Source organism: Kryptolebias marmoratus, linkage group LG21 (genome assembly GCF_001649575.2).
Source record: "Kryptolebias marmoratus isolate JLee-2015 linkage group LG21, ASM164957v2, whole genome shotgun sequence".
Taxonomy (NCBI): Eukaryota; Metazoa; Chordata; class Actinopteri; order Cyprinodontiformes; family Rivulidae; genus Kryptolebias; species Kryptolebias marmoratus.
In genome coordinates this window covers 1,228,338-1,240,882 of record NC_051450.1, presented here as the reverse complement: position 1 = coordinate 1,240,882, position 12,545 = coordinate 1,228,338, and the positions used below count along the sequence as shown (strand labels likewise).

The 12,545-nt window shown below is 39.6% G+C and overlaps 2 long non-coding RNA genes across 3 annotated transcripts in view; one reads left to right on the top strand and one right to left on the bottom strand.

Moving 5' to 3' along the window:
- Nucleotides 1–565: 565 nt before the first annotated feature.
- Nucleotides 566–12,545, bottom strand: part of LOC108228602 — a 17,682-nt gene continuing 5,702 nt past the window's right edge. Inside the window, exons 3-6 of one of the 2 annotated variants that reach the window (XR_005232615.1) lie at nucleotides 5,072–5,131; nucleotides 1,013–4,906; nucleotides 706–935; nucleotides 566–618 (exon numbers count right to left, since the gene is read on the bottom strand). This is a non-coding gene — a long non-coding RNA (uncharacterized LOC108228602). The remainder of the gene's footprint in view (nucleotides 619–705; nucleotides 936–1,012; nucleotides 4,907–5,071; nucleotides 5,132–12,545) is intronic. The other variant, XR_005232616.1, reaches the window with a different exon arrangement.
- Nucleotides 4,543–5,173, top strand: LOC119616646. The gene is made up of 3 exons (XR_005232614.1): nucleotides 4,543–4,683; nucleotides 4,760–4,908; nucleotides 5,010–5,173. It is a non-coding gene; the product is annotated as an uncharacterized LOC119616646 (long non-coding RNA).

Below are 12,545 nucleotides of genomic sequence, written 5' to 3'. Positions count from 1 at the left end.
AGCCAAAACAAATTTGAGGAAAGTCAATGAGCCAGAGCCTGCAGTGTGGCAAATGTAATGAACTATAATCACTTGCATTATTATTTTTAGCAAAAAAAATGCAACATACAGAATCCAATGTACATTGCACAAACTCCTTAACTTCACATGGTGAAACCTAGAAAACACAAAACAACTATAGTTTTGCGAGGTTCAAGTCATTACTCTGTCTTTACAAAAAAGCAAACTATGTTGATTTGTAGTGTGCACAACTACCTCTCTTCCAGTTTCATGGTGATTCTTAAAGATCAGGAATGTTAGACGAGTACTGACAAATTACAGCTCATGGGACTTGCTATCACCTGAGTCTACATCAAGCTCAATGCACAATTCTGGGGAACTGCCATTGCAGAGAAGAAAGTGTGCCAATCTGCTGTATGTGACTGTTGCATTAAAGCTTAAAAATACTACATCTGCAATTTTTATTTATGTAGAGATACAGATACAGTTGGTACTCTTCCTGTCAGGATTTACAAAAATAGTCAACTGTGAGCAGCTCGGCGACAGACAGACTCAGAAGGCGATGCATTAGGGTAAGTGACTTTATTTACAGTGGCAGTGACAGACAGGAGCCAGGATCTGGAAGGGAAGGTTAAAGGTAAGTACTAATTTGGTCGAATGAAATAGCGATGATAATTGAGTGGGATTTGGATGACGCTGTCTTACAGGTTGAAGAGTGATTCCGGCATGGAGGAGAGTGGTAGAAGGAGTTATCACGGGTGGAGGTTTCCAGGTTGGTAGGTTCCAGACGAAGAGGTAAGTTTTAGCGGTAGGTTGGTTCTCGCAGGAGGCGGACAGGCAACAATGCAGGCAGCCTCAGGTGAGTGGCTCTCAGAGTTCTTTTCAGTAGGCGGCCAGTGACACGGACCAGACAGGACTCCATGGAGCAGGTAACTCTGGGAGCACATGAAGGATACAAAAATATGAGTAAACACAAAGCGTTTCAGATTTGCTTTCTGCTGAGAAGCTTTACCCAGGGCAAGTGATGCTCCAGTGCTGGTCTGATCCACACGGCAGCCTTAAGTACCCAGCCACTCTGATGAACCTGATCCTCTGCAGCTGTGGATGATTGTTCAGCCAGCCAATGGGAGAACTGGAACCAGCAACCAGGAAGTAGACTCACATAATACCACACTTCCACAATTATCAGAAAACACCACTATATCTGAAATAACTTGAAACTGACAAAAGTTTAATGACAATCTTGTTCTTTGTTTCATATTTACACAAATCAGACTGCTTTAGATTATTTATTCAGTTGACTATTTTATACAGTTAGACAAATAAAAGTGGCATGGACAAAAAACATGGTACCCTTAATATATTATTTTGTAGCAGCACACTTTGCAAGCATTGCAAGTGATCTCTGTACTTCACATTGAGATGTCTGTATTTGCCAACAGGTAGTTTGGCCCATTCTTCCCAAACAAACTGCTCAAGATTTTTTTTATTCTATTTTTTTAACAAAAGAAAAATGGTTTTCCGTTTTGGAGTTGATCAAACTTTTTGTTTGACACATGGTTTGCAGGACACTGTTTACAGTTCAAATTAGACAAATTAGACACTACAATGTTTTTTCTAAAAAAAATGTAAAAATTTAATCAATATTTTTTATGCTAAATGGTTTGATTGCTTGGTAACTGACATTATGCACATTGATAACTAGTGATTTTATTTTCAACCACTTCCTACTGTGGGCCCCATCAAGCTGGCTCAGATTTGAAGGATTTGTCTCCACACTGTAATTTTCATATCTGTAGTAGTTCAATAAGATTAAAATCAGGGCTCGTGGAGGGACATTTCATAAAAGTACAATGTTTGTTTGCTTGTTTTTTTTTTTCCCCCTCAGACATTATTATGTGCTTTTAGCTGTATGTTTTAGGTCATTATCTTTATGAAGGACCCATGACCTGTGACTGAGGCCTTTTTGACACTATGCGGTATGTTTAGCTCTACGGTGCCTTAGTAGTCTTGAGACTTCATTGTGCTCTGCACAGATTCAGGTTTTCCTGTCCCAGATGCAGCAAAGCAGCCCCAAAACACAACTGAGCCTCCTTTTACAGTTATGGTGTTCTTTTCTTTGATATTTTCTTTTGTCCTTCTGTAAACATAGAGCTGATGTGACTGGCCAAAAAGCTCCAGTCTTGTTTGTCCAAAGGACATTCTCCCAGAAACTTTGGGGCAGGCATTTGGCAAATTCTCAAACGAAAACCAAAAACACATTTTCTTTTTCAGTTACAGCAAATTACCTAGTGTTGTTAGGATCAGTTTTATTTTTTCTTCATTGTTTTTCTTCTTACCTGTAATGATTTGAGTGAGAAGGCCAAAATAGTCTCAGCATGTGAGATTTTATTCAAAACACACTGAAGGGAAATTTGTTCCAAAATCTCTTCGATGTGTTGTTACAGAAAGCAGCTGATAAGGTGCTCTGTTTGTTTTACTGCTCTTACTACAGAAAAGACTTGTGATCAAATGAAGTGTGAACAAAGAGATTAAGTTTTACGCATCATCTTTTTTTGGAAGTATATACTAAGGCAGGATATCTTTCTGTGTTATGCAAATGAATGTCTCTTTGGGATAGTTGGAACTGTACAGGGACATTCTTGATAAAGAGCTTATGGGAGTGAATTGGTTGAATGGAAAAAGCTGCCTGAATGACTGACTCTGCCTTGATTGACACTTTAAATACGGTCATGTCAGGGGAGCTGGAGCTCCAGCTTAGGGGAAGCTTCTGCCTGGGGTTTTCCTGCTCCCTTGTTTTTAATTAACCACGCTGAAACCTGTAACTGGAGCGGTGGCTTAAACAAATTTAATTGCTACATAATAGCTAGTTTAATACAATTGTGCAGCAATTAGGATGGATATTTGTTGCTGGCTGGAATAATAATGCTCTCAGTGCCTTGCTTTCTCCCCCTTCTTTCCGAGCAGCATTGAAGTGTTTTCTGCCAAGGGATTTCTCCAAGGCGCCGGGCACAGATGTGCTCCTGAGTACAGCATATGGGTCTCTGCTCCATCAAAAACATTTCTCCAGAGCAGAATTTACTCAGACATTCCCCAAATCTAGGAGAAATACCTCAATTAGAACTAATTACAATATATTTCTCAAGGCTGTGGTTTGGCTTCCACAAGTGCCCAAAATAAACTTGGCATGCCATATACAATTTGTTGTGGACAATTGTGGTGAAATATCTTTTGCTGATGTGTAGAATTCATACTGCAGACATTTCTGTTCATGATTTTGATGGCATTGCATACTCTACTAGACTCTAGCACCATCAGCTGTATAACTGTCACAGCTGTCGAATGTCTCATTACTCCATGTCAAGTCAAAGGTGTGTTCATATTTATGTCATGAGGCTGGGCCGTATGGGAAAATGATGGTACAACCCATTATTTATTGAGAGGACAATGACAGACAATCTACTTGAGGATGTTTGAAAAGTGAAAATAACATCCCTCTCCCTTAATAACATAGTCTTGTCAAACATTTATAGGACAGAAAGAAAACAAAGGCATAGGTGTCTGTTTATTGACATCAAGAATGGGCAAGGCTGTCATAGGATATGGGTATGGGAGTCAGCTAGAGAAAAACAAAAAAATCAGGCATTGTGTTTAGAGGAAGTGCTTATCACTGGATTGCCCTGAACGCTTTACAAAAAAGCAACAGGCTGGGTTTCGTGTTGTTGTCTCAGTGCATTTGTGCATGTGGCAGAAGCTGTAACCCATATCTATTACCAGGAAACTGCAATACAAGACCCTCGCTGCAATTGCAAACTTACTTCATTTGGCAAAAGAAAAATAGATTGCCATTCAAAATGCCAGATGACACAGATAAAACACAAAGCTGCCAGAAACTTTACCTTTGCTCTTTGTAAAACCTTTGTTCATGTATAGCTATCATTTTGTTCCTAAACATTTGTTTTGTATGTAAGTAATGCATCATTGGTCAACACACAAAATGACAAAAGTGTTCACAGACTTCAAACAACTTGTACAGTGCAATCTGCTTTAGAACCTGGAATTCAAATGAATTTTCAATTTGAATATAAGTAATGGACCTACAAGAAAAAACTTTTGGCTGGGTCATTCCAGAATGTGATGGGGTCCAAATGACTTTCGTTGGCTGTGGTGGACATCTTGAATTGGGTTGACTCCAAAAGTTAATCAGGTGTAGATGTATATCCTATGATAATTTTCTCAGAATTGTAATCATTTTTTCCAGCACTTCTGTGTACTTCTTCACTTTTTCCCCTGACCTGTGTGGAGAGTTCCCTTGGTCTTCATGCTATTATTTGGCGGTAGTCCTTTCTAGTTAAAGGTGTTATACTGCTGTCACAATAAGTGTATATATACTGAGGTCATCTGACACTTATACATGGATCCTATTTGACTAATTATGTGATTTCTGTAGTATCATTATTCTGGAGTATTTTATGTAGGTCCATTACCTATAATCACATTAAAAAACGATTTACATCATAGACTGCAACACAGCAACTGTAGGGATCTGGAGTTTTAGCCCCGCCTTGGGGCGGCTCCTCCTACCCTTCTTTCCACAGGTGATCCAGATCCAGTTAATGAGGACTGCTAGTACTTAAGTCTCCAGCTGAGACCAGACCTTCGCTGGAGCATCGAACCTCCTGGGTTAGATTCTCAGCCACAGTTTCTAACCTATTGTGATTAAGTTACTGATTACGTTCTTTGTGCACCTTGACTTCAGGTTCTTCGCCACGCTACGAGACTACGACTATTACGGATACCTACCTTGGACCTCTGGATACTCACCTGGACAGGATACTGGATTGTCGACCTCTGGATCACCTAACATCTCCTTCTTCTCCTCCACGCTGCTGGACACCTCCTGGATCTGTAAGGACAAAACAACATTTAACATTTAGAAGCCATCTTGCAGTGCTGGGCTGATATTAGGATTGGTACCCGAGACTCACCCTGTTCCTCTTACTTCACAGATCGCTCCACGAACCTGTCGCACTGTACATACCTTGGACACCCGTAAATAAATTGCACTTACCTTCAGCTGTTGTCTCTGTGTCTGGTTTTGGTCTTGCTCTTGGACTAGTTACCCTGCGTTCTTGTCAGAAACATAGAAAACAGGAAGAGGAAGGCACAAGGTGAATACTTTTGTTAGCCTTTGAACTGTACAGGCTGCTCAGGTAAATAATGAAAATAGGTCCAAGCTTTGGTTTGTCTTTATCAACAGTTTTGTTACAATTTAGCAACTGAAGCAAACAAAATAATGATGAACATCCTCATTGGTGCTTTTATAGGTATTACAACCTCTAATCAGGCTACTATCAGATAAATGGAGCTGGGTATTGAGAGGCATGTAGCTGAGAACTCTAAAAGCAATAATTGGTATTTGATGGTCAGGGGCCGCTCATTAATTGACCCCTGCTGACAGAATCGTCAATAGAGGGCTGTTAACTACATGTAATTCACTGTAAATGAAGATGGCAGCAGCCACTCTCTGCTGGAGCTGTTGTCAGTTGCAACTATGAGTGAATGATTGGAAGGGGCTGGTAACACACTTTTTAAACCCCCCTCTACCCAACCACAACATCACCAAACAATACATGGAGACAGCTTACGCTCAATGGGGCTTTTTGAAACTCGAGACTGCTGTGCCCTGGGGGGCATTGGCCAAACACATTCAGTGCCCAGAGGTCCTGTTTATTTACTGGTCACCAACCGTTTGGGAAGACCAGTGAAGCTTGGCGTACTTCCTACCGATGAATCAAACAACCTTTTGCACAAATGCAACAAACAGACATGCGTGCCAAATAGATGTATTATGTCAGCTTCACAGGACGTCTGACTTTAAGGATACACAAGATCATGAAGAGACAAGGAAAATATATTTGGGAGTAGTTTATTTTAGCTGAGCTTGATGTCCCACTCTAACACAATCCCAGCAACCAGGCATCTGTCCAGTTAGTTGTCCAGTCACCCCATCGAGCAGACAAATGAACAAAAGTGTTTGTGAAAAAGGCATCAGCAGGGGAAGGCCTGCACCTGGGGCTGAGTAAACTTTTTTCATGCTTTTCAACAACTTACCCTCTTTTTTCATGGTCCCTTTATTTATCACCAGGGGGTATAGCACACTTTGAAAAAGAAAACATTTCCTACCTGCTCGCCTTAAGACAAGTCTGTGTTTCTTTCTCACCACCGCCTGTTGGTAGAACACTTTTTTAATAGTCCACTGATAAATGTTCCTTTTCTCTCCAGCACACAGCCATTCGTATGTGAGGCTTAAAACTGAAAGAGTTTGCTGATAGCAAACATAAATCCCCAATATGCCACTAAATTTCCATACAGCCAAAATGGATATGCACTGAAGCATATATTTAGATGTCCAATGATTGACTGGTGGACAAAGGAGCTCAGAGGTCAGAATGTTTATCTTTCATGAATATAAACCAGGGCTGAGCAGGAAAAAAAGGAATATCTGAATGACGTACTATTTCATCCTGTAAAATATTAGGGTTTTACAGATGTGTTGATAAAAAGTTTGACCACCCTCAACTATAGCAATTTAACTCACAAGGAACTTTTCAAATCTGAGTCTGTAGCATTCTGTTACATGATGTTTGCATCATTACTTAGCCAGCACCTGCAGATCCCTACTCACCTTAAAGTGTCTTAAAAGTAACTTTAAATTGGAAAATATATTTAAATTTTCCCCAAATAATATATTTTTATTCTAAAAAATCATTTTGAAGGGATATCCTGAGAGTCATCATCCAAGCTAAGGGTGATACTCTCTGAATAGTTATTGTAAGTCAGCTCAAGATTTTGCCAGTGAGGAATAAAAAAAAGAAGAACAATACAGTTAGTTTTTCTATGCACTTTACTAAGAAACCCAAACAGTCACAATAACAATTTTTATACCTGGTGATATGTCTTAAGAAATTTAATGTATTGATCCCATAACTGTTTTCAAATACTTGTGAATTCATCACTTTTTTATTTTAAATAGTCAATTGAAATATTACATAAAGATTTTAAAATGCAAACATGTGCCATAAAGAACACTTTCCCATGGCCAAGGAGGTATTAAGGAGTGAGCTGAAAGTGGGTGGGCCACCCAATAGAAAGTCCCACATCAGGTCGACCTGAGTAGGGCTGAATTGGGCCCATAAGAAAAGGCTACACCATCTTTGGCCCAGTGGTTGTGGACCCATGATGTATGTGATTCTGCTGCAGCATAGTCATACAGACACAGGTTACTGTCAAGATGTTATCAAGCTCACTCAGTGTTACGTGTACAAGGTTTTGATTTTTTTTTTTAAATAGTATGTGGCAGACTTAAAGCTCTGTATCTCAAGTCCTCACAATGACACCAAGGAGTTATTTATTACTCCTTTGGAAAGTGGAGTAGCACAGGTTGAAAATTTTGTCTCTCAATAAAAAGTAAATGTCATCCTGTAACATTATTCTATCAAAATCAGAAAATAAATAAAATCTGTGCATACTAAACTATTCAATTTGTAATTTCCAATTTTCAGTTAAAGCTAAACATTAAAACTGAATATCTTCTTTTGTTCCAGCTTGAATTTAAGGGGTAATTGTGCTGTGAGAAGTTGGGTGTGAAACTTGTAAAACTCCTCCCTGCAACCAAAGTTTAATGTCTTTAAATATGAACACTAACTGTGGTGTCTTTTTCAGGAGTCAACACGAGGATCCCTTTCTCAGTCGTTAAAGGAAGTGTAAGCAGACTCAAGTGTCTAATGATCTGGTTACCCTGACATATCCAAAGAGGCCTGTGAAGCAACCGTGTGGAGAGAGGACACCGGAATGCTAGCCTAAATTTCAAATATAGAAACATCCTGGCTGCCAAGAAAGATATTTCCTATTTATTTCCCTGCTTCTTCTATAAACCACACTGGATTAATTAATTAATTTTCAAGTACTTATATATATATATATATATATGCCACAAATTATTTAGCAAGCACTGTAACCTCCTCTGGTCAGCGCATTAAATCCAAATCATCATAAGTGTCGAAAGGAGGTTCAGACATGTTTCAGAGGGAGTTCACTCACTGTGTCCGGAGTCTGGAAATCTGCAGTACAATTCAACTATCCAGACAAGGGAATAGCTGTCAACTTTTGGAATGTTCCTGTGAAAGTAAAAAATGCTCTGGCCCCTTTGTGCCTCCCTTGTGTTTCCCCTACTAACTCTCAGTTTTAACCCCCCCTCCTCTGCTGGAGTCTTTATGTATAAAACAGTTGCTGCAGATTTGAGAGGAGAACTAAATCAGAGTAATGTCTACTTGAGGTTGGAGGCAGTCAGTTCTGGCCCTGAGAGTGCCATCTTTCAACTCCTCAGCAAAAACATGTGTTCAAGGTACGGTTATAGGAACTCGTCCAAGTCAGCTGCAGATAGTATTAATTACAGGTCTTTCATCATGGCGCTAAAAAAAGAGATTTTTTTTTCTGTCCTAAGCATTTTGCAATGTGACAGCTTTACCGTCTGCATTTGTTTTTTAATTAATTTATTTTTTTGCATGGAAATTTAGGGCCATGCTCCAATAGACTGAAATAGCATTTTATCAAGTTATTTACAGTAACTGGTTTGGCTTTAACTGCTTGTCTAAGTTTAGGTCAATTTGTGGAAACTGCAAAATTGTATTCTTGTGCTAAAGGTTCACTGAAGGCACTGGAAACTTGTGTAACTGGCAGTGTGTTGTGAAAGGAAATTATCAATTAACCCTTCAAGGGTCCCAGTGAGAAAAACTATTTTCTATTACAATGAAGTCTTTTTTAACAACTTTTACAAAATGAACCAGAAACAATTACAAGAAGATATTTTTTTTCTCTGTCTGCATGGATTTCTCACCACAGATGTTCATGCAGAACCTAATAATGTGAGGATTTGGGGTTAATGTTTTCATGTTTTTGGTTCATGTTTCAGTTTGGGTTTATTGTTTCTTTTATTTTGTCAATTGGTTGTCTTCTTGTTTTGTTTTGGTTCCTTGTGTCTTTGTAATCCTGTCATCATTCACTTCTCAGTTTATCACTTGTTTACTTGTCACAAACTTATTTTTTGCAGTTTTCTCATAAAATGTTCTCTTCGTTTTTGGCTGCAACACCATTAATGTTCCACAGATTTGTATTATTGTCTGCCTGCCTTTACATATTTACCATAGTATAACTGAAATGAGGCCGTATCAACTAATGTAAAGTTGTGGTCAAAACTTTACATCTGCTCATTGTGAGAATGAATGCTTATTATTTTTTAAGGATTTATCTGGGTAATTCTTTTCCCAGGGAAGAATGAAAATACAACATCCAACTTTATTGATTTTTCAAAACATATGATGCATAAGTTCAAATTTATTGTAGATTTTTTCTGATGCATACAAAGTCAAACCTATACATTTAAAATACAGGCATAAATGACAAATACACTAAATTTCCAAAGATAGTCACTCACCCATCCAAATAATTGAATGCAGGTGTTCCAATCACTTCCATAGCCACAGGTGTATGAAATCAAGTACCTAGGCATGCAGACTGCTTCTACAAACATTTGTCAAAAAATGGGTCGCTTTCATGAGCTCTGTGAATTCCAGCATTGTACCATGATAGGATGCCACCTGTGCAATAAGTCCAGTTGTGAAGTATTATTAAATATTCCACAGTCAACTGGTAGTGATATAATAACAAAGTGGAACCAACTGAGAAAGTCAGCAACTCGGCCACAAAGTGGTAGGCCACTTAAAATCACAGAGCGGGCTCAGTGGATACTGAGGAGCATAGTGTACAGAGGTCAACAATTTTCTGCAAAGTCAATAGCTACAGACCTCCAAACTTCATCTGGCTTTCAGATTAGCTCAAGAACAGTGTGTAGAGAGCTTCATGGAATGGGTTTCCATGGCCAAGCAGCTTCATCCAATCCTTACATCCCCAGATGCAATGTAAAATGCTGGATGCATTGGTGTAAAGCACACTACCACTGGACTCTAGAGCAGTAGAGATGTGTTCTCTGAAGTATAAATATTTTGTGCTGAAGGTTCTTAGATGTCTTAGTTTGACCAGGTCAAGCCCTAATAATTCAATGATATACTGTTTTGCCACAATGACAAAAAGTATATTTGGAGGAGTTAAGATGAAGCTTTTAAATCTAACACTATACTGACTGTTATGCATGATGGTGGTAGTATCATGCTGTAGTACCGATGCAGTGTACAAGTGGGACAAATGTAGAAAGAGGACTACATCCAAATTTTTTTAACTTCACCTCAAATCAACATCCAAACAGTTGAAACTGGGTGTTTTGGGTGTTCTAATATGACAACGATCCAAAACACACATCAAAACTGGTTTCTGAATGAATAAAGCAAGCTAACATTCATAAATGGTCTTGCTGCAAGTTAGACAGCTAGTTACACCACAAATATGAATGTATTGATAATGCATTAATTTACATAAATGGCAAAAACTGATGATGTTAGCTTCTTAAAGGGGTGTCCTATTACATAAGAAATACTTTACCCACTACACTTTGTAATTTTGGTGTAATGGCCAAGAGAAGAGGGGAGTGTAGAGATCAGGTATAAAGTACAAGGAAATGCCTTCAACCTGACAAGTTGAGAGATATTTTGATTCAGCTTGTTGCCAAACCCATTAAAGATCCTTAGAAGTACAGTGGAGCAGTGCCATAGAGAGAGAGTTACGACACTCTGTGAACTCGCCCATACGCAATCACGTGGTTCATGGAGCTGTTCCAAACAGCGCCAAAACATCTCAGTCAGTCAGTTTGAGTGTATTGTGGTGTGACATATCAAAAAAAAAACGACTTTTCTTACTTTGCCCGGCGACTTTCGGTAATTATTGAGCAATAATGAACTGATTACTTAACTAATTACTGATTACTTCAATGACTGTTTTACCAAAGCATTTTTAGATGCAGCAGGGACATTTATCACCGTTATTGTCACCTCTGTTCCTGCCACGCCTCCTGCTTCTAGTCATGCCACAGCCAAGTAACTTTCCACAGACTCTCAGTTCCAAGCCACGCCCATGTTGCCATGCCCACGTAATCATAGTCATCTGTTTCACCTGCTCAGTCTAGTATATATACCCACAGCTCACAGTCTACCTTTGCCAGATTATTGGGTGGCGGTAGCTCAGGAGGTAGGGGTTTGTCCTGTAATCGGAGGGTTGCTGGTTCGAGCCCCCGCTCCAGCTGTCTCAGCCGTTGTGTCCTTGGGCAAGACACTTCACCCACCTTGCCTACTGGTGGTGGTCAGAGGGCTCTGTGGTGCCGGTGTGATGGCAGCCTCACTTCTGTCAGCCCGTCCCAGGGCAGCTGTGGCTACAATGTAGCTTACCACCATCAGTGTGTGAATGGGTGAATGATTGTAGTGTAAAGCGCTTTGGGTCCTTGGACTAGATAAAGCGCTATATAAGTGCAAGCCATTTACCATTTATCATTGTCCAGTGTACCTTCACAGCCCTTGCCTGATTCCTCGTTCCATGACCCTTGCCTGACCTACGACCCTCGAGCCTTGCCTGCCCCTTTCTGGACACTTCTTCGGACTCTGCTTCCTGATAGCCACGTACTTCTGGACTTCGTCTCTTGGATTTTCCCCCTTTGGATTTGGTTGCTGTTATTGGATTCACCGGTATTGACCCCTTGCCTGGACTCGGACTCTCTCTCTCGCCTAAGCCCCTTTCAGACACTCCTGTCTGCACCCGAACAACAGCCCATGGAGGACGTACCTGTTCTGGTCCCGTTTCCTGGCGGTCACGTAAGTGCCCAGTTCAAAGACTGTGTTCCAGTTCCTAGTCCGTTAACAATAAACATCTTAAAACTTTGTCACTGTGTGCTAGTTCTGAATCCTGCCAAGTCTCGCCTTGTCAGTTATACATTTTAAAGGGAAACGAGACCTGCAAACACATATAGGTACAGACCATATTTGTTGGAAAAAATGTATATGCAATACAGTGATCAATATAGCCATGTTTTATAATAACGTTATACACGTAAACAAACAGGAGTAACAACAACTATTTTAAAGCTATTTCTGATGTTCTCTGCATGCTAGCATGAGAATGCTATACCTTGTCCTCCATGTCAACAGTTCAGACCTCTGCTCTACATTACCTTAGATCAAGGATTAATTCTTCATTTCTGTAGAAGATATAATTACTCTATTTTTCTTTTTTTTATGGTAACCAAGTACCTTAATCTGTAACAGAGTTGATTGTGCTTGTAGTCTGACAACTATTGTGAAATTGTAATTATTGGATCACAATGTTAAGTTAATTCAATTCAATTTAAAAATACTTTATTAATCCCAAAGGGAAATTAAATGTTGACATAGCTCATTTAAATCAAGGAGTTATTATAGATGGTGATGGCTGTGGGCAGGAAAGATCTCCTGTAGCGGTCCGTTTTACAGCTAATCTGAAGAAGCCTTTGACTAAAGAGACTGTTTTCCGATGATGGTCTCGTGAAGAGGATGGTCAGGGTTGTC